Here is a 21,586-nt window from a genome sequence, read left to right as displayed (position 1 = left end):
CCCAGAGAATATTATTATCCTAGAAAAACGAACCTGGCAAAAATTGAAGCTTTGCCCACTTACTTACCTATTTAGTGTAATTTGAAATTTTAAAACTTCTTTATGATCGCCCAGGAGGGCCTGAGCACTTTTGTTCAATCCTTTGTAGGAAGCAAGGAAGCAATTATAGTTGTTTTCTTGGCTATTTTTAGTTCAAGGAGTTTATGCCTCCAGCAGAGCACAGGGAAAGCCACCATGCTTGGACCAAACCAGCTGCCAGGTTCCTCTCTTCTTCCTGCAGAGGAGAAAGTTCAACCTCAGAATGTACTATTTTGCTGCTGAATTTATGTGGTTTGAAGGTTGAGATCCTAGAGAGCTGAGTAAAAGTAGGGTATTAGCTCTTAGAAGTTTATCTCCATGTAAAACACCTGCAATCTTTTGTTTCTGCTACACCCACCGCTCGGTCTGTGAGGGCATTTTCAGAGGATTTGCTGACACAGGACGGTCCACCTGAGTGTGAGCTGCACCATCCCATAGGCTGGGGTCTCATCAGAGTAAGGGGGAGCAAGGACAGCAAGCCTAATCCCCTTTTTATTCTGTTCCTGTGTGCTGACGTGGGCTGAGCTGTTGAAAAAATGCCTGCAGCTAGATCCTTCCCAGTATCTCCAATAGGAGTGGGTTGCATGGCCAGCTCTGTGACAAAGGTGTTTCCTCCAGCAGCTGAATACTTTCACTATGACATCAGAAGCAGGAATAGCCATCCAGTCAACTTCCACAAGGCTCCAACTTAGCCTGGAGTTCTTGTCTATGCCTCAGTTTATATGGAGTCTCTGCCTGACTCTGAACTTTCAGATCTGGTAATTCTTCATAGAGAGGACTGCCCTGTGCGCTGTGGGCTGTCTTTATCAATCTGGCCTACGCACTCGCCATGCATTAGAGCCTTCTAGAGACCCTCAGTGCAGAAGACATGAAGGAGCTCAGTGCAGTAGAGCAAGCCTGTGGATTGGGTGGGAGGTTTGGGGGGAAGATAATGGGGCTTGGATCTTTTTGAACATTTATTTCATTTCTGGTTATGTCTCATGTCTATGTGGATCCATGCCTGTTAGTGCAGGTTCCTGGAAGGCAGAGGCATCCAATCACCTGCAGTCGGAGTTACAGACAGTTGAGAGCCACCTGACCTTAACACCAACCTGGGTCACCTGGAAGAGTCACAAACGCTCTTAACTGCTGAGCCATCTCCCCATCACCCAAGACTCCAGCTTTTACACTAAGGCAAATGACATTTCAAGGAACACTCTCTCACTGACATTTTACAGGAGCTACTTTGGCTGTTGTAATCGACTACTATGGAGCAACGCAAGGAGCAGGGAGACTACTCAGGAAGCCATCCCAGCTGAGGTCAGCTATGAGGACCTGGTGGGGCTGAGCAAGAGCAGAGAAGGTGAAAAGTGGACGGAGGCTCAGCACACTTGGGTCACACACACTGTGGACCGTGGTGCACTGCCTGGGACATGAGAGGAAGAAGGAGTGGGGAGTCAGGTAAGACTTTGACCTGGCAAACAGGAGGCTGGACTTGCCATGGACTCAGAAGTAGAAGACTGGGTCCATCAAGGTTCAGGAATGGCTCTGGCTAGTTTGGGACAAGCTAAGTTTTGAGAGATCTACCAGACACTGGAGTTCCCAGGGGAAATGAACAACTGGCTATGCGTCTGGGGACAGTGCCTTTGGATCACACAGGTCAGCATGCCAGCAGGCAGCTAAAGCCATGAAAATGCATGGGAATGGGAGAAGAGAGGAGATGAGGAACAAGGGTCTGTGTGGTTCCTCACTCCAGGGGAGAACAGTGGGGAGACTGCGGAGTCCTCAGCAAAGCAGGGTTCCTGAAGACCAAATGGAGAGCAGATACAAGACGATGGAGCGGCCAGTATGAAAACAGACATCAGGACTAACAGCCACTGGATTTAGGGATGTAGCAGTCACTGCCAATTTGAACAAAAGCAGTTGGTTACACAGTGAGTCAACTGAGAATGCAAAAGGGGGATAGGACACAGAAAGGGATCTTCCAGGGAGTTCTGCTCTAAAAGATTGGAGAAGGTGGGGTATTAGCTGTGGCAGTGGGGTTGACAGAGGTGTTTGTTTGTATAAGAAGATAGGTAGCACATAATGTTTAAAATGGGAATTGTGATGACTGCTCTTGCTTGCAGAATTGATTGTATTAAGCACCTAGGAGATTAGTGAAGATGCCTCTGAGTGGCTGGGATGCTGTCTTAGAGAGGATTAGCTCACCATGGATGTGGGTGGCACTCAACAGGCTGTGGGTTCCAAGTGAAATAAAGGATGTTGGGAGATAGGTCAAGATTACACTCTGGTTCCTGGCCCCCATGTTAATTGGCTGTTCCTCTACTGAAGCTTTCCTCCCAACCTAGCTTCCTCTCCACAGGAACCAGCTGACCTGGACTGAAACCACAAGCAAGGAAACAAAAGCAAAAGATTTCCCTCCCTTATGTAATTTCTAACAGATAGTTTGTCCCACCAGCAAGTCTGACAAACACAAGACTAACACTGGCACTCATGGGCTGGAAGTTTAACAGAAGAGAAAGAAATGGCTTCAGATAAAGGCAGCACCGTTCACAGATGGGGACACAGGGTCCTTGGGACACTTGCCCGAGGGAGTTTCCAAAGCTTCTTTTCTGACCATTTCTGTTTTCTCTGAAAAACACGCCAATGGCTGAAGGCACAGATAGGGAAAGAGAGTGAGGAAGATGGAGAGTAGCCACTGTCATGTAGGAAAGTGTAGGACAGAGTCAGAATGTCTAGACTAGGGAACAACACATATACACTCGAAGGACAACTTAAAGGTCGTAGGTATTGGTAAGTTTCCTCTGGCCATTTCTCCAGTAGCACGTGTGCAGGTTAGAGAACACTCAGGGAGTCACCTTTGAAAAAGGATTTCTTATGCATGTGTTAGTTCAGGGAGTAACCAGGTCAAGGACATGGCCCTGAGGCTTGGGTACAGTAGTCACCTACATTGTTGGAAGAACACATCTTTCAGAGCTGTGGTAACAGAGCACTGTTTACATTTCCTCACGTGGGCCCCATTCCGCATGCTTTTCAAATTATTGTGGAAATGAAATTCAAGATAGAAACAAGGACGGACTCTGCTCTTCATTAATGTGGAATTAGGAAGTGCTGGGCTCCCCCACGGGCAGAGGAGAGCCCGATGGGGTGGGCTGGATTCCTTGTTGCTATGAACTACAGTGATGACTTAGTATGTTCACAGTTTTAGCAAGAGCCGAGTGAAATGAAGGCTATGGATATCCTCTGTGCCCCCTTCACAGAATCATATTGAGGGGGTGGCATGTGGGTGGGAGTGTTTGTGCTGCACAATTAGAGTCTCCAATGCCCCTGCTCACACTTCCTTTTATTAAGAAGCTCAATAATTTAATGAATGACTTGGAAGTCAACTTTGCTTTGTGATGTGAATCCACCTAGTCTTTTGTGTCTGTACAGCATTGATGTGTACAAGAAGCAGTGCTGGCAAGAGATGCTCTTAAATGATCTTTCATCTATTTTAAGAATATCTGGGATCTTGGTGTGGGAAGGGAAGTGATATGGCACATGCGGCCTGTCCCTGGGAACACATAAACTTTTAGCGTCTTGGGTCTGCAGTTGGGAAGTAGTGCTCTTGGAACCTCAGATTCTGCATCTGGGAAATAGGATGATGACAATTTTGGGGGCTGTGCCCATGAGACTGATGATGACCATGCTTGCAGAGGAGCATGGGTATTATTTATTGTCGTTGCTGTGGTTGGCAGTGAAGAGAGGAAGAGTTGGGGATCTGCCCTGCCTTGCTCCAGAGGACTGACCATCTTAGATTAATTAAAAACTTTATGTTTTCTGAAATTTTTATTCTTAACCAGTCATTTCTTCTGCAAACCCTTCCCATATTCAAGATATGAGGTGATTTAATTGGTCTCCTTGCACATAACTAAGAAGGAGATTGTCGACCAGTTTGGTAAGAAAACAGCTTATATACAGTATTTAAGGATGGAGCTGCTCTCTCCCATACATAAGCCATTAGCCATGCGGCCATTTAAATGCAAACCTGTCACAGTGAAATAATATAAAAAATTTGCCTTCTCACTTGCTCGTGCTACATTGGAGTATTTGAGTATTTGGTCACCACACATTGCCGGGTGGCTGCAGCACTCAACAATGAGGACAAAGAACATTTCTGTCACTTTTCTGTTGCCCTCAGGCTAATGCCCTAAATAAAGTTTCTTAAACATACAGGAGAAAACCATAGAGATCAGGGCACCTTGTCAAAAAAGACAAGGTGCCTCAGTAAACAGTGACGTCATAAATTTGCAAAGAATCAAATTGCACTTTGCTGTAATGATGCCACGAAATTGAATAAAATTGCTCATAAGTTTTTTTTATGGAAGGTGTGAGAAGAAAATAAATATTTTAAACTATTTTAGAAGCTTTGACAGTATACATCATTTTTCATAGCAGAAATTCATGCAGTCAATAAATATTTATCAGGTTCATATTATGTGCTATCCTCTAAGTGAGGGAAGGGGTGTGGTATATGAGAGGGGAGTGTTCAGGGACATGTGGAGGGAAGTAGACTGGATAACATTGGGAATATAGAGAAGGAAGTAGATTTGGGAGAGCAGGATTAAGCTGGTCCCCCTTAGATAGGAGATTCGAGCAAGCCTTGATGAGTGGTCGTGGTGGGGCTCTCTGAAGAAGAGTGTCTTCAGAGGGTATTGTGTCCCTGAAACTGGAGTTAAGGTGTTTGGAAGTCACCATGTGAGTGCTGAGTAACAAACCTGTGTTATTATAAAAAATAAAAATGTTTTTTTTATTCCCCACTAGTATCAACACACATGGCATCTGTGGGATATTTTCATCTCAGTCAGCAAATATCTCACCTGCTAAGCTCCCTCCCATCTCACACTGCTGATGGCTACTCTCTGAGACCGGCAGCAATCTATCTACCCATCAAGTCCCCAAGGGAGGTTGTTTCCACACCAGGCACACACATCCCAATTCCGTGCCAGGCTTGGTGCTTCCTCCCATCACACCTTCTCTTGAACTCAATTAAGTCACCACATGAAAGAACACATCACATAATAACCTCTGATCCAATTGATAAGATAATTTGCCCATCTAGACATCACAAAGTCCTGTACATACCCATCCCTTGGAAATATTCACTATAACCTGTATCTATGCACATAAAAGAATCTTAACATCTGTGCCATGTTCTCCCACGTCCTTTCCCTCCCTCTGACACCTTCTTTCCTGCTTCTCCTTCACTTCTAAAGAGAATTCCCACTTCCCTTCCTTCTCGTCCAATGACAGGCCTTGTTTTTCCTTGCCTGCCTTCACCTGCATAATACCATCAACCTACAGACCTGCATCCTCTGTAATTGTACCAAGCATTCTTAACCACTTAGCCAACTCTCCAGTCCCGACTTGTGCAGTTTCGTGCTCAGTCTTAAGGAAGAGTGGGCTGTCATGGAGAAATAGCATTGGAGGTCAACCTTTAGAGTTGTGAGCTAAATTACCTAATCTGTTGTTCATAAATTACATAATCTATGGCTTTTTAGTATAAGGAAGAGATTAAGATTAAAAGAGTAGAGTGCTCTTGTCACCTGAGTACAGGAAAGTCGCCTCTTAAATGAGGGTCATATTATCTGCTATGGGGAAGGAAAATGGGAAATCTAGGAAAATTTTCCTAGATGTTATAGTTTGTGAAGGGAAGAAGGGAAGGTGAGAATTTCATTTCTTATGCTGCTGTTTTTACTAATGTTAAGGGGTCCTGTGTTGGATAGTGTGTTCTGAACCAACCCAAGAAGGCTGGTGTGAGACAAACACAGAGATTAAAGTTCAAAAACTTACCCGAACTTTTCAAGGTAAAACTATCAAGACTGGGAGTGATGGCATCCACCTACAATCCCAGCACATGAGAGGCTTAGATAGGGAGTTCAAGGTCAGCCTGGGCTATGGAAGGAAGGAAAAGCAGAGCAAGTCTTTCTTGGAGAAATATATATCTATATATCTCTATCTCTATCTCTATCTCTATCTCTATCTCTATCTCTATCTCTATCTCTATCTCTATCTCTATATCTAATATATATATATATATATATATACATATATATATATATATATATAGGCTTCTTTATATGGGGTGCACCTTTGCCTGGAGTTGTATAGATGGTTGGATACAAATGTATGGAGATCACTTCAAAAATAAGACATTTAAAATAGAATAACATAAAAACTAGCAGACTAGCCAGGCCTGGTGCCACATGCATGCCATGTAATACTAAAAACACATTATAATACTTGCAAGCACGCAGAAGTTGGGCAGAAGTAGAAGTAGAAAGATCAGGAGTTCAAGGTCAGTCATGGATACTCCAGGTCTTGTCTTAGAAAAATTAAAAGAAAAACAAATAATATGAAAGATTAGTAATTAGTATTTATATAAACCCTACAGACAGATAAATCACCCACTAAATTCTAAACACTGCTTTCAAACATGGGAATAATTCAAATCAGGCTGCAAATTATCACCACCCTGGTAGCATCAGATGTTCTAAGGAAAGACATCCTGATGCCTTTTGTCCCTGGGAATAGAGGTTCCAAGGAATTGCATTTTTCCAAGGAGTCTCCTTGGGGAAAAGAGAAGAAGAAGAAAAGGAAGGAACTTGTTCCCTGGAAAGAGATTTCACAAGGAGAGAGTGCCACTGAGACAGTGCCAGGATCAACAATGGGTGGGATGGACCACATCCTGACCACTTTGTATTCAAGCCTAATCCTGTGCAGGAGCCTGAAGATGGACTTGGCTGGATGAGTCAGTGGGTCTCATTATTTGGTTTGCTCCTAATGTGGCTAGTTGTATATGTACACACACACACACACACACACACACACACACACACACACACACACACACGCACAGACACACACACATTTGGTGGTCATTGATCCAAACTTGTTAGAGCTCCCAGGGCCCAGACATTGACTTAAGGACTTGGGTTAACAGAGGACACTTTTCTCAAGGTGTTTGCTATTTACTTGAGAGAAAGCTGAAGAAATGTGGAATTACACGTCATGCTTCTAGAAACCCTGGATCTTATTGTTAAGAGCTGAGTAAAGCAATGTGTTGGGACTCAGAAAACACAAATACTTCCAAGTGAAGCCTGGTGGTTTTGTTTTGTTTTTTTGGTTTTTTTTTTGTTTTTTTGTTTTTTTTTCCTTTTTTAATTAACTTAACTGCCCTGGCTTGCAGTCCTCCTTTGAACCTGAAATAAAAGCTAAGAATCATTCCTGAAGCTCCTTTATCTGTGTAAAGGTCCTAAGGATGAACTCCCTGAAGGGTAACAAGCAGGAGACAAGAGGAGAGCTCACGCCCATAGATCCCAGGCAGACTGTGTTCCCAGATGCTGTCACTTCTATGTGCCTGGCCCATGTCCCCTATAAATCATTGACTTCTCCTCTGAAATTGATGTGGCCTCACTTCTGTCCTCCTCATAAAGAATCCTTAAGCCACAATCGTTAGGGCTCATCTCAGAGTTTCATGCTCAGCGTGACAGCTGTCTACTTGCACATTAGTAATTCTGTTCCTTTATTTCTGCCAATCGTTGATTTGTTTCTGCAAACTCAATTAAAAGCCCCAAAGAGTGGATGGGAGGAAGGTCAGTCTCTAGACTTGCACACCTGCAAGGACCTTAATCGGCATCTTTCTCTGCTCTGTCTCAGCACCACAGGGGCCACTGTAGAGCCCTTGGTGTCTTCTACGTGAACTGCAGTTCTCAGCAGAAGCCATATCTGTGTTAAAGATCACAGTCTGATTAGAACTTGGAAATTGTAAAGAGATGAAATGTTCTAGATCTTGTCCTATATTTAGTTCCCTTCATAGCTATTTGTTATCAATACCTATATGTTCCCTGATATCACTGTTGAGAAAGATAGGCTGATTCCATGACAGGCTTCACCTTGGCAGTTAAGGAGACTAGGCCTAAATATCTGTTTCCACAAACTGGGCAATTCCAAGCAATTCCAGGCCTCAGAAGTTATCCTGAGGCAAGGACAATGGGGCAGCAGCAGTTTCCAGACCTCCCTGAGAAGTTTCCAGCCCTGACACTCTCATACAGATGAGATGGACCTGACACATTAACATAGAGGTCACTCTCTTAGTCAGGTTCCTACTCCTGCACAAACACCACGACCAAGAAGCAAGCTGGGGAGGAAAGGGTTTATTCAGCTCACACTTCCACATTGCTGTTCATCACCAAAGGAAGCCAGGACCGGAACTCAAGCAGGTCAGGAAACAGGAGCTGGTGCAGAGGTCATGGAGGGATGGTACTTACTGCCTTGCTTCCCCTGGCTTGCTCAGCTTGCTCTCTTATAGAACCCAAGAACTCCAGCCCAGGGACAGCACCACCCACACTGGGCTGGATCCTCCCCCCTTGATCACTAGTTGAGATCACTCCCCTGCATATTAGTCTCATGGAGACATTTCCTCAACTGATTCTCCTTTCTCTGTGATAACTTCAGCTTGTGTCAAGTTGACAGGCAAACCAGCCAGTACAGTCACCTACCCCAGAATTCCCTAATGTACTTTAAATCAGGCCTGCAAGATCATTGGTGGTCTCTGACTTGCTAATGGGGGACTCCAACATGCTGGACTTCTGCAGAATAAAACACTCAATGTCTTTTCATACTATTTGAGTCCGGGTATCATTCTTTGGCAAGCCATGGGCCCTCATACTTGTGACTATTAGGTAAAATGTTTGAGATGTTCTAACTTAGATCACAACAACCCTAAAGGTGCAAATGTCATCTGACAGCATCTGAAACCTGTACCAGAGATTTCCCTTCTGGGGTATTAGCCAATTTAACCTAATTTCCCTATTAATTCACTTAGTAAATTGATTCAAGACTGTCTTTTGTTTTATCATTATAAAAGAACTACTCCCCTGGTGTCAGGTCTGAAGGAAACTTCAGTTCCCTGAATCCCAAGGGGCAGTCCAATGAGCTCAGCCTGTGGCAGTTAGGTAAGAGTCCACATTCCTCTGGAACTTGTGAAACAGCTTCTGTTCCCCTTACCCAGCAGAAGGCACACATGGCTACCTGTGGTTCTCATTACCATGTGGGAGCTCCAGGCTTCTTCAATGTTACAGGTACCCAGTACTAGTGCACATTTCAGAGTCCATGCCAGCATCCCAGCCTCCTGAGTTCACAGGCTCCCTGCCCCCAGCCAGTCAAATTCCTTACAACCCTGCTATTCTCCCTCTTTTCTCTGTTCTCTGTGCTCCTGCAGAGAGTCTGGCCCTGTCCAGTCTGTTGGCCACGTTCAGTTTACAGCTTTCTTTTTCTGCTCTGGACTCTTCTAGATGCCTCTGGCTGCTCTCTCCCTCTCTCTCTCTCTCTCTCTCTCTCTCTCTCTCTCTCTCTCTCTCTCTCTCTCTCTCTCTCTCTTTCATCTTATATCCAGCAAGTTGAATCCACGTTTCTGGTCACATTTATTTCACTCTTAGCCCCTTGGAAGCAAGAGCTTTGTTTTGTGCCAACATATGTAAAATGCATATCAGAATACAGAGCTTAATACGAAATACATCAGTGTTAATGACATCATTGGTAACATCTTTATACTGATTATATGTTAAATGATAATGTATTGACTAGAACCATGATGTATTCCTCAAATTTCACTCATTTCTTTTGACCTATTATTTTTAAAATATATGACTATTAGAAAATTTGAAATCACAAATGTGATTTGCATTTTATTTCCACTAGGCAAGCTGGTCTAATTTTTTCTTTTAGTTAACCTTTAAAAAAATGCCTTTTCATAGAAGAAAGTTATGTTTCTCGCCAGTGTCTTTCCGTTGTGGAGGAAAGGGATCCATGAAGCGCTGGTGACATGGTTCCTTCCTCCAGTAGGTTTCTCTGCTTTATCAAGTGGCTCCCAAGCTTGTCCTGTTGCAGAGCACACTCTTAAGGCTTTTGACAGGAGACTTACTCTAGGGCCACCAGCTAGCTAGCACACTGAATTCCTGTCTCCATCTCCTGGCTCAGTGTTGGTGATGCCTGCCATTTCTGGTGACTCTGGAGAGCAGAGCCTCCTGCTGGGCTCCCTGAAGGGACAGTGAAGGTGGAGGCAGAGCCATCCCAACCCTCCCTCAACTCCAACTGAAGAATGAAAAGAAAGAAATGTTCTAAGGAGCCCCTGGGAAGTGTGGGGACCCTGCTGTTCTGTAAAAGGCAGTTTAAGGAAAAGCCTTCACAGAAAACCAGTCATTACCTCTTAAGACCTTTCCTTTACCCTATATCACACTGTTCTTTCTTTTTTCTTAGAGAGGAACAAAGCAGTGTGTGATAAATTGTAAATTCTTCCTGTGGTGCCCTTGGAAGCAGCCCAGTGAGTCCATGCAGTCTCAGAGAGCATGATTAGCACTGAAATCCTTCCAGGGCAGAGTGGTATGGGTTCAGGAAAATGGAAAGGAATGTGAAGGAAGGGCAGCTGAACCCACACACAAGAATCCTGTCAGCTTACAAAGCTCCTGAAAGAGTTTCCTAGGCCCTTTCTGATTCCTCCTGGCTTCAGGCTTCTTTCTGTTTACCAGGGGGAATCAAGACCCAGCTTTCCTGTGGACAGTCCAGGTCTGCTAGTTCCTGGTTTTAGCCATTTTGTGCTGTCTGCCTCTTCCCATATTCCTTATCTTTGAGTGGAAAGTTTTATACACAGTGGTGAATTTTATCCCAGAAGTCTGTGTGGATAAGAACATGGATTCTGGAAGCACACAAAGTCTGAGGTAACAGCAAAGGCTGTACTGACCTAAACTGTTTAGGTCAGGGTTACCACTGCCTTGCTGAAACCACAAGGAGAGCAATCTGGGGAGGAAAGGGATTTCACCTCATAGTATCACTGAAGGAAGCCAGGACAGGAACTCAACAGGGCAGGAACCTGGAGGAAGGAGCTGCTGCAGAGGCCACAGAAGGGTGCTGCTTACTGACTTGCTCCTCAAGGATTGCTCAGCCTGCTTCCTTTTGGCTCCCAGGACCACCAGCTCTGGGATGGCCCCACCCACAGTGGGCTGGGCCCACCCATATCAGACATTGAGAAAATACCTTACAGTCTGATGTTATGGAGGCATTTTCTCAACTGAGTTTCCCAACTTTCAGATAACTCTAGCTCGTGTTAAGTTGACACAGAACTGGCTGGCCAAGTCTCACTTCCTCTGTAAGCAGGAGGGCTGACCCCATTCCCTATGCAGAGACTGTTGTTGTGAGTGGGACTGTTATGGTTTCAGTAATAGAAGTGGGCAAGGCATGGCTCAGAATTCAAGACACTAAAGCTAGCTTCTGGTAAGATCATTAGCATCAGGGTCGGCAGAATCCCAAAGTCTCCACACGACTGCAGTTTTACTCAGTCAATTATTCTCTGCAGAAACAGCTTCTTCTCTGGAGAAGCAAACACCCAAGAGCCACCAAAATTGACCATATGGCTAATGCTCACACAACCAGTTGTTCCTCTCCCTTGGGGAGACTGTTCCCACACCTAGGTACATTTTGCTCTCCTTTAGAAACCCCCATTTGTACTCTCCTGTGTATCTTACTTTATTCTGAGTGTGTCTCATGATTAAGTCCATAATAAAATATGTTTAATAAAAGTCTCCAACTCTTCTTTATAAACTGTATAATCCCAAAATTCTTTTTATTATTGAAGCTGTGAATCCTGGTTTGTCCTTAGTCAAGGTTCCTACAATTTCCAGGGAATTCATCAAGTTGCCAAGGTCAGCAGCATGGAGTTGTGTCTCTGTCCCCTCACTGCTGAGGTGTGCTGGCATTAGAGAAGCGGCTATCATTGAGAAGTTAGTTCCCTTAGTATACCTCGGGTAAAGGACCAACCTCATCCTGGCAAACACAGGGACACAGAGGAGAAAACTATTTGCTAAATTTGATACAATCCTTCCTAAATTCCCGTTTAGATCCCATTCACTCCTTTATCATCTGCTCTAAGCTGACATCATGCCTGTCCACTCTTTATCACAACCATGTCAACAAAACAAAACAAACAAAACAACAACCATAACAACAGCAACAACAACAACAACCATTTGCTGCTCCCTTGTGTCTTCATTTCTTTATGATCATTCCTGGGAAATTCAGGCTGCCTTTCTGAGAGCTCTTCATCTCATAGATATAAAAACTTAACAAACTCAAGAGGAGGCTGAAGGCCCATTTTATGGGGTTTGAGAGGACAGTATCAACATGGCAGGCACCATAGATCTTCCTCAACTGCCAGGAAAGAAATGGGCAAAAGAGGAAAGAAACCCCTGCTTTCAGGGTTAGATATAAAGAAAGCAAGCAGGTTCAGCATGGAGACCTGCAGAATAATATTCAGGGGCATGGGAGGCGAGGGGGTGGGTGGGTGATGGGTAGGTAGTGGTGGGTGGTGACTGGTGGCTGGGGGGGACATGTCTTCCAAGTTAGAGACCACGAAAGCAGGCAGGTTCAATATGGAAGCTTGCAAAATCAGATGCATTGGTGTGTGTAGGGGTGGTGGTGTCTTTAGAGAGAGTGGGAATGCTCCCAATATTATGGCCAACAGATTTAGGAATCTCATCAGTAGTTATAAGGCGTGGTGTGTATGTGTGTGTGGGGTCAGGATGATAAAAATTACAGTTTTTGAGTTAGAACTTGTGAAGATGTCAGACTTAGTGAAGGTGAATTTTTGTCAGGATTTCTGTTGCTATGATAAACACAAGGACTAAAGCTAGGTGGGAAGGGAGAGGTTTATTTCATTTTAAAGCTTGTCCTTCATCATCCATGGAAGACGGACAGAGCAGTAACTCAAGGCAAGAACCTGGAGCAGGGCCGGAAGCAGAGGCTGGGGAGAAAAAGAAAGCTTACTGGCTTCTTGCTCATAGCTTGCTTCCTTATACCACACAATAACCCCTATCTAGGTGGCCTCACCCACAGTAGGCTGGGCTCTCCTGCATTAGTCCTTAATCAAGAAAACTCCTGCACAGACTTCTATATAGGCACATTTAAGGAGAGAATTTTTCAACAGATGTTCCTTCTTTTCTGTTGATCCTGGTTTTTGCCAAGGTGACCAAAAAGAAAAAATAAATCTAACCAGGACAATCTGTAAGCAGCTGCATCAAGGGAGGGGCTCCTGGAATGTATAAGTACATCAGTTCATCGAAGGGATAGTTATCTCTTGTATCCTTTTAAGGTCTTTAGATGACTTATGTTTCAAGGTTATAGTTTGTGAGGTTTGTTTTCTGTCCATGTGATTGACAAGCCCATCTGAATTAATTTTATGGGAGGAGCCAAAATGCTATGTATCTATATTATAGGCCTTGAATAATTCAGATTGTCATGTTTCCACTCAGAGAGAGAAATATAATTCATATCTTATTCTTTTGACCAAAAATCATGTAAGGGGCTGGAGGGATAGCTCAGTGGTTAAGAGGACCAGCTGCTCCTCCACAGCACCCAAGTTCAAGTCTCAGCACCCACTTCGTGACTCATAACCATTTGCAGGGTATAAAAACACCTAAATGAAATGTAAAAAACAATGTTATTGATCTTGGTGACACACATACCTTAATCTCAGCATTTGGAAGGCAGAAGCCCAGAGATCTCTGTGAGTTTTATGTCAGCCTAGTCTACAGAGCAAGTCCCAGGATAGCCAGAGAGGCACCCTAAATCCTTGTTCCAAATATATGCATTTAAGAAGCAATGATATTGAAGCTGTAGCAAAAAAAAAAAGTGTCCAAATTCTCCAACAAGGATAAGATGGGACAGATGCACTGTTGAATTATACCAGATATTTTAAGACTTTACGTGTGTGTGTGTGTGTGTGTGTGTATCTGTGTGTGTGTGTCTGTGTGTGTGTGTCTGTGTGTGTGTGTGTATAATCTGTGTGTGTGTGTGTCTGTGTGTGTGTGTGTGTGTCTGTGTGTGTGTGATGTACTTGTTATGGAGAGAGTCTGCTTATACATTGGGGAGAGTGAGCTCATGTGTGTGCATGTGTGTAGAGCAGCATTTTGCAATTTGTGGATTGCAGCCCCTTTGTTATGTTATAGTTAGGGGTCATCACAACACAAGGACTCTATTAAAGGGCTGCAGCTTGAGGAAGGTTGAGAACCACTGATATAGAGGCTAGAGATCAATATTGAATGTCTTTCTTTTATTGTTAAGACTCTATTGACTAGCTATAGGAATCCTGCTCAAAACCACAAATGCTCCCAGTACTACATCACCTAATTTCAAAATTAGACAGAGTCTGGATAACAAAAGACAGGATTTTGTAGAAACGCATACATTATGTGTCAATGGAATAGAAGAGAGGACTGAGAAATAAGCCATGTAGTCACAGCCATCTGATTCTTACTTAATAAAGGTGTGTTGAAGAAAAGTTGGAGAAAATGTATTCTTAAACAGGTGATGTCAGGCAAATTGAGTAGCTACACATTGAAGAGTAACACTAGATCCCCGTCTCTCCTGCTCTATGAAAATCAACTCAAAATAGATCAAACACTGTAACGAAAGCCCCAAAGTATACTTGGGATGATATCTTTGCTCAATCATTCATCTAACCCAGAATAAATCTCCATCCTATAAAGAAGTAAGGTAGGGAAGGACAGTGTGGCACATTCTAATCCCAACTCGTGTCTGCATAAACAGGCAAACTCTGTGAAGTCTAGGCCATCCTCTCTACATAGCTTGTTTTAGACCGTCTAGGGCTTTACAGTAAGATCTTATCTCAAAACCAAACCAAAATAAAACAATAGCTAATAAGCAATATAGTTAGGAGATGAGCAAATGATCTGAACAGAAATTTCTGTCTGTCTGTCTGTCTGTCTGTCTGTCTGTCAGTTTCTGTCTCTCTGTGTCTTTGTGACTCTGTGTCTCATGTGTAAATATGTGTTTCTCTCTCTCTATCTCTGTCTCTGTCTCTGTCTCTGTGTGTGTGATTGTGTGTGTGATTGTGTGTGTGTGTATGTGTGTGTGTGTGTGTGTGTGTGTGTGTGTGTGTGTGTGTGTGTATGACTCGGGCCTGCAGCCAGAACTGGATGCTGGGTAAATATTCTACCACTAAGCCACACTTCCAGCCCGCAACTGCTAAACAGATGTGCAAATAACCAATTCCATGTCATCCCAGGCAAATGATGATTCAGTATGTAAAGAAACTTAGATCCTGGCCTGATTACCAGGTTTAATTCTTAGAATTAATGTAAAGATGGGAGAAGGAACCGATTCCATACAGACTCTCTCTAACCCTCAGCTCTGCCCTGTGGTACACATATCCCCTGACATATATATCAGTCACACATCCAAATAGTATTTGTGCTTTTGGTTTTTAATACAGAAATAAATGACTATAGGTTTACATTGCTGGTAGGAATGTGAATTATCATAAAGCCTGTAGAGACTAATGTGGAGGCTACTGAAGGAACTAAAAACAGAACCACTATCATAATCCACATGTACCACTCCTGGTGGGTACTCAAGGGAACATGTGGAGTCAGCCTCAGAGTTTATCAGCACATGAACCGATGAAAAATTATTTTTTTTTGCAGAAATGCCTGATGTCTAGTATGTGCCTGTGACTAAGCCTCCAGCTTATGTGGGACTTAGTCTTGGATCCAGACTTCCAATTCCTGCAGGACCAGAGAGTACCTTGCAACCACATTTCCAGACCAGGTCAGTACAGGGTCTGAGGTGTGGTTCCAGTTTGCTCAGGGTTCCCTCGAAATACTGCAGTTTTGCTTCCAGTGGTATCTGACATCAATGTGGGTATGAAATCCTGAAGTCTGAGGTGCCAAAGGTTACTGCCAGGCCTCAAGTCTCCCTTTCTATGGTTCTAGAGGTTACTTGGGGCCTGTAGCACTGTGTTCAGTCCCATGATTGTAGACAGGCTATCTGGTCTGAAATTGGGTATCCAGTCTCCAACAGGTTTGTAGAATCTGGGGGTGACCAAACTTTTGACTCCATCTGGTCACCTTGGTGCTTAAGGTGCTGCCCCATGCTTGATCCTGTTGGCACATAGCAAGGACTAGATTGCCTCTGTGACTCATCTGAAATCAAAGTCAAATTCCCCCAGTCATCATAGCTGGACTGCATGCAGATCTAAGTTACAGAAACCACAGTATACCATACAGAAGTAATTGAAATGTCCAAGAAAGAATCTATAGCCTTACTATTCAAAAGAATTGATGATAATAAGGAGTCAAATAAATTCATGAATTAAGGAAATCTAACCAAAATCTTGTACAGACAGCCTCAAAAGCAAATGTAATAGTTCAGAGTGCAGTAGTAGAATTTCAAAATATGGAGGAAAAACTTTGCAAGGAGATTGAAACATTAAAAACTAAACAAATAAAAATATTTGAAGAGGATGGTCAAACTGGTAGAAACCACAACCAAGACTGTCATTAAGAGATAAGATCATGCATGCACAAGAACAAATCTCAGGGGTAGAGGACAAGGAGGAAAAATAAGAAGCATGAACAATATCCCCAAAGAGCCTGGGACACATTCAAGAGTCCAAACCTAAGAATTCATGGGGTATAGCAGGAAACAGTCGAAGTAACATCGAATGGATGAGACAGACATATTTCAGTGAAATTCTAGCAGAAATTATCACAAATTTATAGAAAGAATTAAGCTTGCAGGTGTAACAGCCATGTAAAAATCCAAACAGACAGAATCAGAGAAGAAACTCTCTGTGACATACAATCAGGAGGTCAAAAATACAAAATAAAGAAATAATTCTAGCCAGGCAGTGATAGTGCATGCCTTGTGTTTAATCCTACCACCTGTGGGGCAGAGGCAGGCAGATCTCTATGAGTTCAAGGACATAGTGGTCAAAAGATCGAGTTCCAGGAGAACCAGAGCTACACAGTGAAACCCTGTATTAAAAAAGAAAGAGAGAGAGAGAGAGAGAGAGAGAGAGAGAGAGAGAGAGAGGGAGGGGAAGGAAGAAAGAAAGGAAGGAAGGAAGGAAGGAAGGAAGGAAGGAAGGAAGGAAGAAACAAAGGAAGGAAGAAAGGAAGGAAAGGAAAAAAAGAAAACTAAAAGGAATAATCCTAAAAGCAGCATGAAAGAAAACAATAGCGAACAAAGAACTGAACCTTGAAGCTGTGCTACGCTCTGGGAGCTAGAGATCTGAGATTAATGTCCTACCTCCCATCTCACCTCCAGCCAGGAGTGAGTGGGAGCAAAGTCCTTCATTTCAAAGCTCAGGCTTGCTCCTCTGGTCAGGTGGCTGCCTTGTTCCTGAGATTCATGCTAGGGCCTTCTGTATTTAATATTCCTGTAGCTCTCCCTCCTTGGTATTTCTGCAACTGGGTTTGAATACGCAATGGCCGCCAAACCTTGAAGTATTCCTCTTGAAGTATTCCTGGATTAGAAGTTAACTCAGAGCAAACCAGCAATTAGTAGTAATCAGCTGAGCTATTTACAGGTATACATGTAGAGACTTTCCTGAATTATGAAGTGCATGTGCGCTTTCAAATATTGAATAGAGAAGTGGCCATCTGTCTATCCACCCTGTCTTCCCCATTGGTTATCAGGATCCTGTGCAATCTGAGTGCCCTGGCTTCTTAGATGTTTTCCTGACTCTAGAGTCTCCATTGTCTGGTGTTATTTCCATATGCTGGGAAGAACTCAACTGTGTTCTGAAGGATACACAGGGTTTGTGGGAGGAGACGAACCTGAATGAACCTTCTAGACATAGAACAAGGGGGCACCTGGGAAGAGGCAGATCTGGCTGAAGAAAAGTGTTTCTCAGGCATCTGTCATGTCAGTGACATAAGGTGGTGGAAATGAGGAAGGTAGCCTGAGCAAGGTTTCCATGTAGAGACAGTGGGTTATCTAGAAGACAGCTAGAGCCCAGGGAGTTGTTCTCAGTACGTCCTCTCCAAACTCACTTTGTGGTGCCTGCATTAGGTTTAAAATGGACCTAACTCATCCACTAGACAGCAACAATGATGCATATAAAAGGCATAGTCTATTGAGTTCTCAAACTCAAAACCACCCAACACAATTCCAGATCCAACCCAGGTCACCTAAAAAGCAATTTTAAAAAGGAATGAATGCTGCCATTTATCAAGAACTTAAATGCAGGACAATTCCATTTATCACCCCTATTAATTCATTTATTGGGTTCTGGTTCTCAAGATGGCGACTCCCATTGTAACTGACAAGACCGTCGGCAACTACATTGAATCAACACAGAGACCCGATGGGACACAGCACAAGTAGCGGAGGGTCAAAGGATATGTGCTCCAAGAAACCAAGCCTATGAAAACAAGTGAAGTTTTTCAAGAGTAAACCAGAACTTTCCCCAGGGCAGAGCCCTGAGGCCTCCACACAGGTCACCCCATCCAGACCTGACAGTTGTGAAGCAGGCCTCTCCAAGACAGCCAAACACAACCTGAAGTGGAAGGAGAAGAGGAGACAGCCACAGGAGAAAGACACAGAGGCCTTGAGCAGGACTCTTGATAAGGTGTCTCTGGGACTCTCAGCCCAGACACCCAGTGCTCACCATGGCCCCCAGGCCACCTCTCTAGCTGCCTTCCATGCACCCGACTCTGCTGCCACCACAGAGAAAGCCAAGAAGATCAAGAACTTAAGGAAGAAGCTGATACAGGTGGAGAAGCTGCAGTAACGCCTCCAGGCTGGGAAGTTCAACAGAGAACAGCTGGAAAAGCTGACATGGCACAGGGTTTTGGAGGAGGGGCTGGAGGACTTGGAGTTGGGCCTGTGAGGCTTCAGGAATAGGGGAGTGGACTGAAGAACAAACCATGGGGTGCTCTGGGGTCCAGGGAGCATGGGCCACAGTATGGGCTCCCCCATACTGGCTCACATTCCCCTCCTGTGGCAGACTGTCCTCTAGAGCCTAGGATCTCTCTTCTTCATCCCTTCCCCTTCTCAGCTCCCACTTTTGAACTTTCCCCTTCCATCCCATTGTTCACAATCTGAGTGCTGACCCCAGGTACCTCTGCTGCTGATCTGGGTGTCTTGTTGTAAAGGAACTCCGGGAGGGTTGGAGGCTGAGGGTACAAGGAGTACTCAAGTTTTGGAGTCTTGGTTCCTGTTCAGTGTTTATGAATAACTTCCCTGGCCACCCGAACCACCACCTCCTCCTGCTCCTCCTCCTGCTCCTCCTCCTCCTGCTCCTCCTCCTCCTCTTCCTGTTCCTCCTCTTCTTCCTCCTCTTCCTCCTCCTCCTGCTCCTCCTCCTCTTCTTCCTCCTCTTCCGCCTCCTCCTGCTCCTCCTCCTCCTCTTCCAACTTAACTTCTTCCTCCTCCTTCTTCTCATCTTCCTCCTCCTCTTCCTCCTTCTCCTCCTTTTCATCTTTTATTTAAGAAAGTATGAATAAATTCATGTAGATGACAAAAAAATGTTCATTTCTTTTTGTAGCAAACCTATGCTCTGTTGAGATATAGTGGTTTCCACAGATTCTTTTATTCGCTTGTATTTGTTTCTTTGTTTTCATGTCCACAGGTCTTTTGCTTGCATGTATATCTGGGCAGTAGTGTGTGCCTGGTGTGTAGAAAGATCAGAAGAGGGCATGAGATCCCTGGGACTAGAGTTATGGAGTGTTGAGAGCTGCCATGTGGGTACTAGGTCTCCAACCCAGGTCCTCTGAAAGAGCAGCCATTGTGCTTAACTGCTGATTCGTTTCTCCAGCTCATTTCCATACTTCAAATACAGAAAAGTGGAACTCTTGTGATTAACCATCCAGGTAGACAAGGCCAAACCACGACCACACCCAGCTGTATAGGCTTGGAACTTTCATTGTTTTTTTTGTCTCCCATGATCTGTGAAGGGACAGCCTGTGTCTCTTACTCTGAGAAGGGCCTGAATACATAGCCCTATTTTTACTGAAGCAGGGAATGTTGGGAGTTCCTACCCTAGAAATCCATCAATGTGTACTTCTTCAAGATCTGATCAACTTGTGAGGAATTAACCCAGCACCATTGGTCACAAATTCATTTTTTTCAGAATTTTTTCATTTATTGAATAATTTTTACTTACATTTCAAGTGTTATTTCCTTTCCTGGTTTCCCGAACATAAGCCCTCTATGCCATCCCACTCTCCTTCTTCTATAACAATGTTCCCCACCCAATTTGTCCCCCCCCATATACACCTTCACTGGGGGATCCAGCCTTGGCAGGACCACATGCTTCTCCTTCCATTGGTGCCCAACAAGGCCATCCTTTGCTACATATGCAGCTGGAGCCATGGGTCAGTCCATGTATAGTCCTTGGGTAATGGTTTAGTCCCTGGGAGCTCTGGTTGGTTGGCATTGTTGTTCTTATGGGGTTGCAAACCCCTTCAGCTCTTCCAATACTTTCACTATGTCCTCCAATGGGAAGCCCAGTCTCAGTTCAATGTTTGCTGCTAGCATTTGCCTCTCAAGAAGAAGGACCACTGAAATGCAGATGCTTCACTCCTTGTTAAAAGGGAGAACAAATATATTCATAGGTCGGGATATGGAGGCAAAAGGTTGGAGCAGACAGTGATATATATCAACCAAAAGTAGATAAGATTGATGCAGCTAAGGAGACCATGAGGACAGGATCCTGCTATAGCAATCTACTGGGAGGTACAGACAAATCATGTCAATTGCAGAGGCGAATGCTAGCAATAAATCATTGAGCTGAGAACTGGATCCAAGATGGAGGAATTAGAGAAAGGGTTAAAAGAGCTGAAGGGACTTGCAACCCCATAAGAACAACAATGCCAACCAACCAGAGCTCCCAGGGACTAAACCACTACCCAAGGACTATACATGGACTGACCTATGATCCAAATGCTTATGTAGTAGAGCATGGTCTTATTGGGCACAAATAGAAGGAGAAACGATAGGTCTTGTCTAGGTTGGACCCTCAGTGTAGGGGAATGTCAGGAGTAGGGAAAGGGGGTCGATGTGAAAGGGAACACGTTATAGAAGAAGGGGAGTGCCATGGTATAGGGTGTCTTATTTCCGGGAAAAAAGGAAAGTGAATAACATTTGAAATGGAAATGAAAATATATCCAAAAACAAAACAAAAAAAAAATCGCATTTAGAGTGTTAAAAAAAGCCACAATCAGGAAACACAGAATACTATGCCTTTGGTTTTCTTCAAATATTCTCGGTACTCAGTTCAGTTCTGGGTCCAGGATGGACCAAGTAGGTTCCTGTCGCTGACTGCTCTCATATTCCTGTATCAGAGGCACTGTGCAGTTTCCTCTTGGGCCAGGGATGTGTGCAGAGGTGGGCAGAAGTGACGGTCTGTGCTGTGGTCAGGATCATCCAAATTTCTGGGTGTTCAGTTCTTTCCAAAACAAAATTTGGGTGTTGGCTTCCTGATTGCTTTTAATCTCCCTTATCCCATGCATTTATTTCCTGGGAAATATTACAGAAAACCTGATGTATATCCCATTAATATATTCAACACTCTCATCCACAAAACAGCATAATTAAGTGGTATCTAAATATTGACAACAAGGTTACACCGTGGGTAATTTTTGCATGATGAACATGGTATTCACACAGTTGGAAACACAGTCTACAGTGA

General features: G+C 43.9%; 1 protein-coding gene and 1 pseudogene across 1 annotated transcript in view; one reads left to right on the top strand and one right to left on the bottom strand.

Moving 5' to 3' along the window:
• Positions 1-21,586, bottom strand: part of LOC148003282 (uncharacterized) — a 36,770-nt gene that overhangs the window by 1,158 nt on the left and 14,026 nt on the right. The window contains exon 5 of the transcript XR_015629305.1: positions 68-274. The gene's annotated coding sequence lies outside the window, so the exon portion shown is untranslated. The remainder of the gene's footprint in view (positions 1-67; positions 275-21,586) is intronic.
• Positions 18,122-18,945, top strand: LOC148003283 (partner of Y14 and mago pseudogene; annotated as a pseudogene).

Source organism: Rattus norvegicus, chromosome 9 (genome assembly GCF_021556685.1).
Source record: "Rattus norvegicus strain SHRSP/BbbUtx chromosome 9, alternate assembly SHRSP_T2T, whole genome shotgun sequence".
In the NCBI taxonomy this organism is placed as follows: Eukaryota; Metazoa; Chordata; class Mammalia; order Rodentia; family Muridae; genus Rattus; species Rattus norvegicus.
Note: the sequence above shows the minus strand (reverse complement) of the source record. Positions and strands in the feature narration are given on the sequence as shown.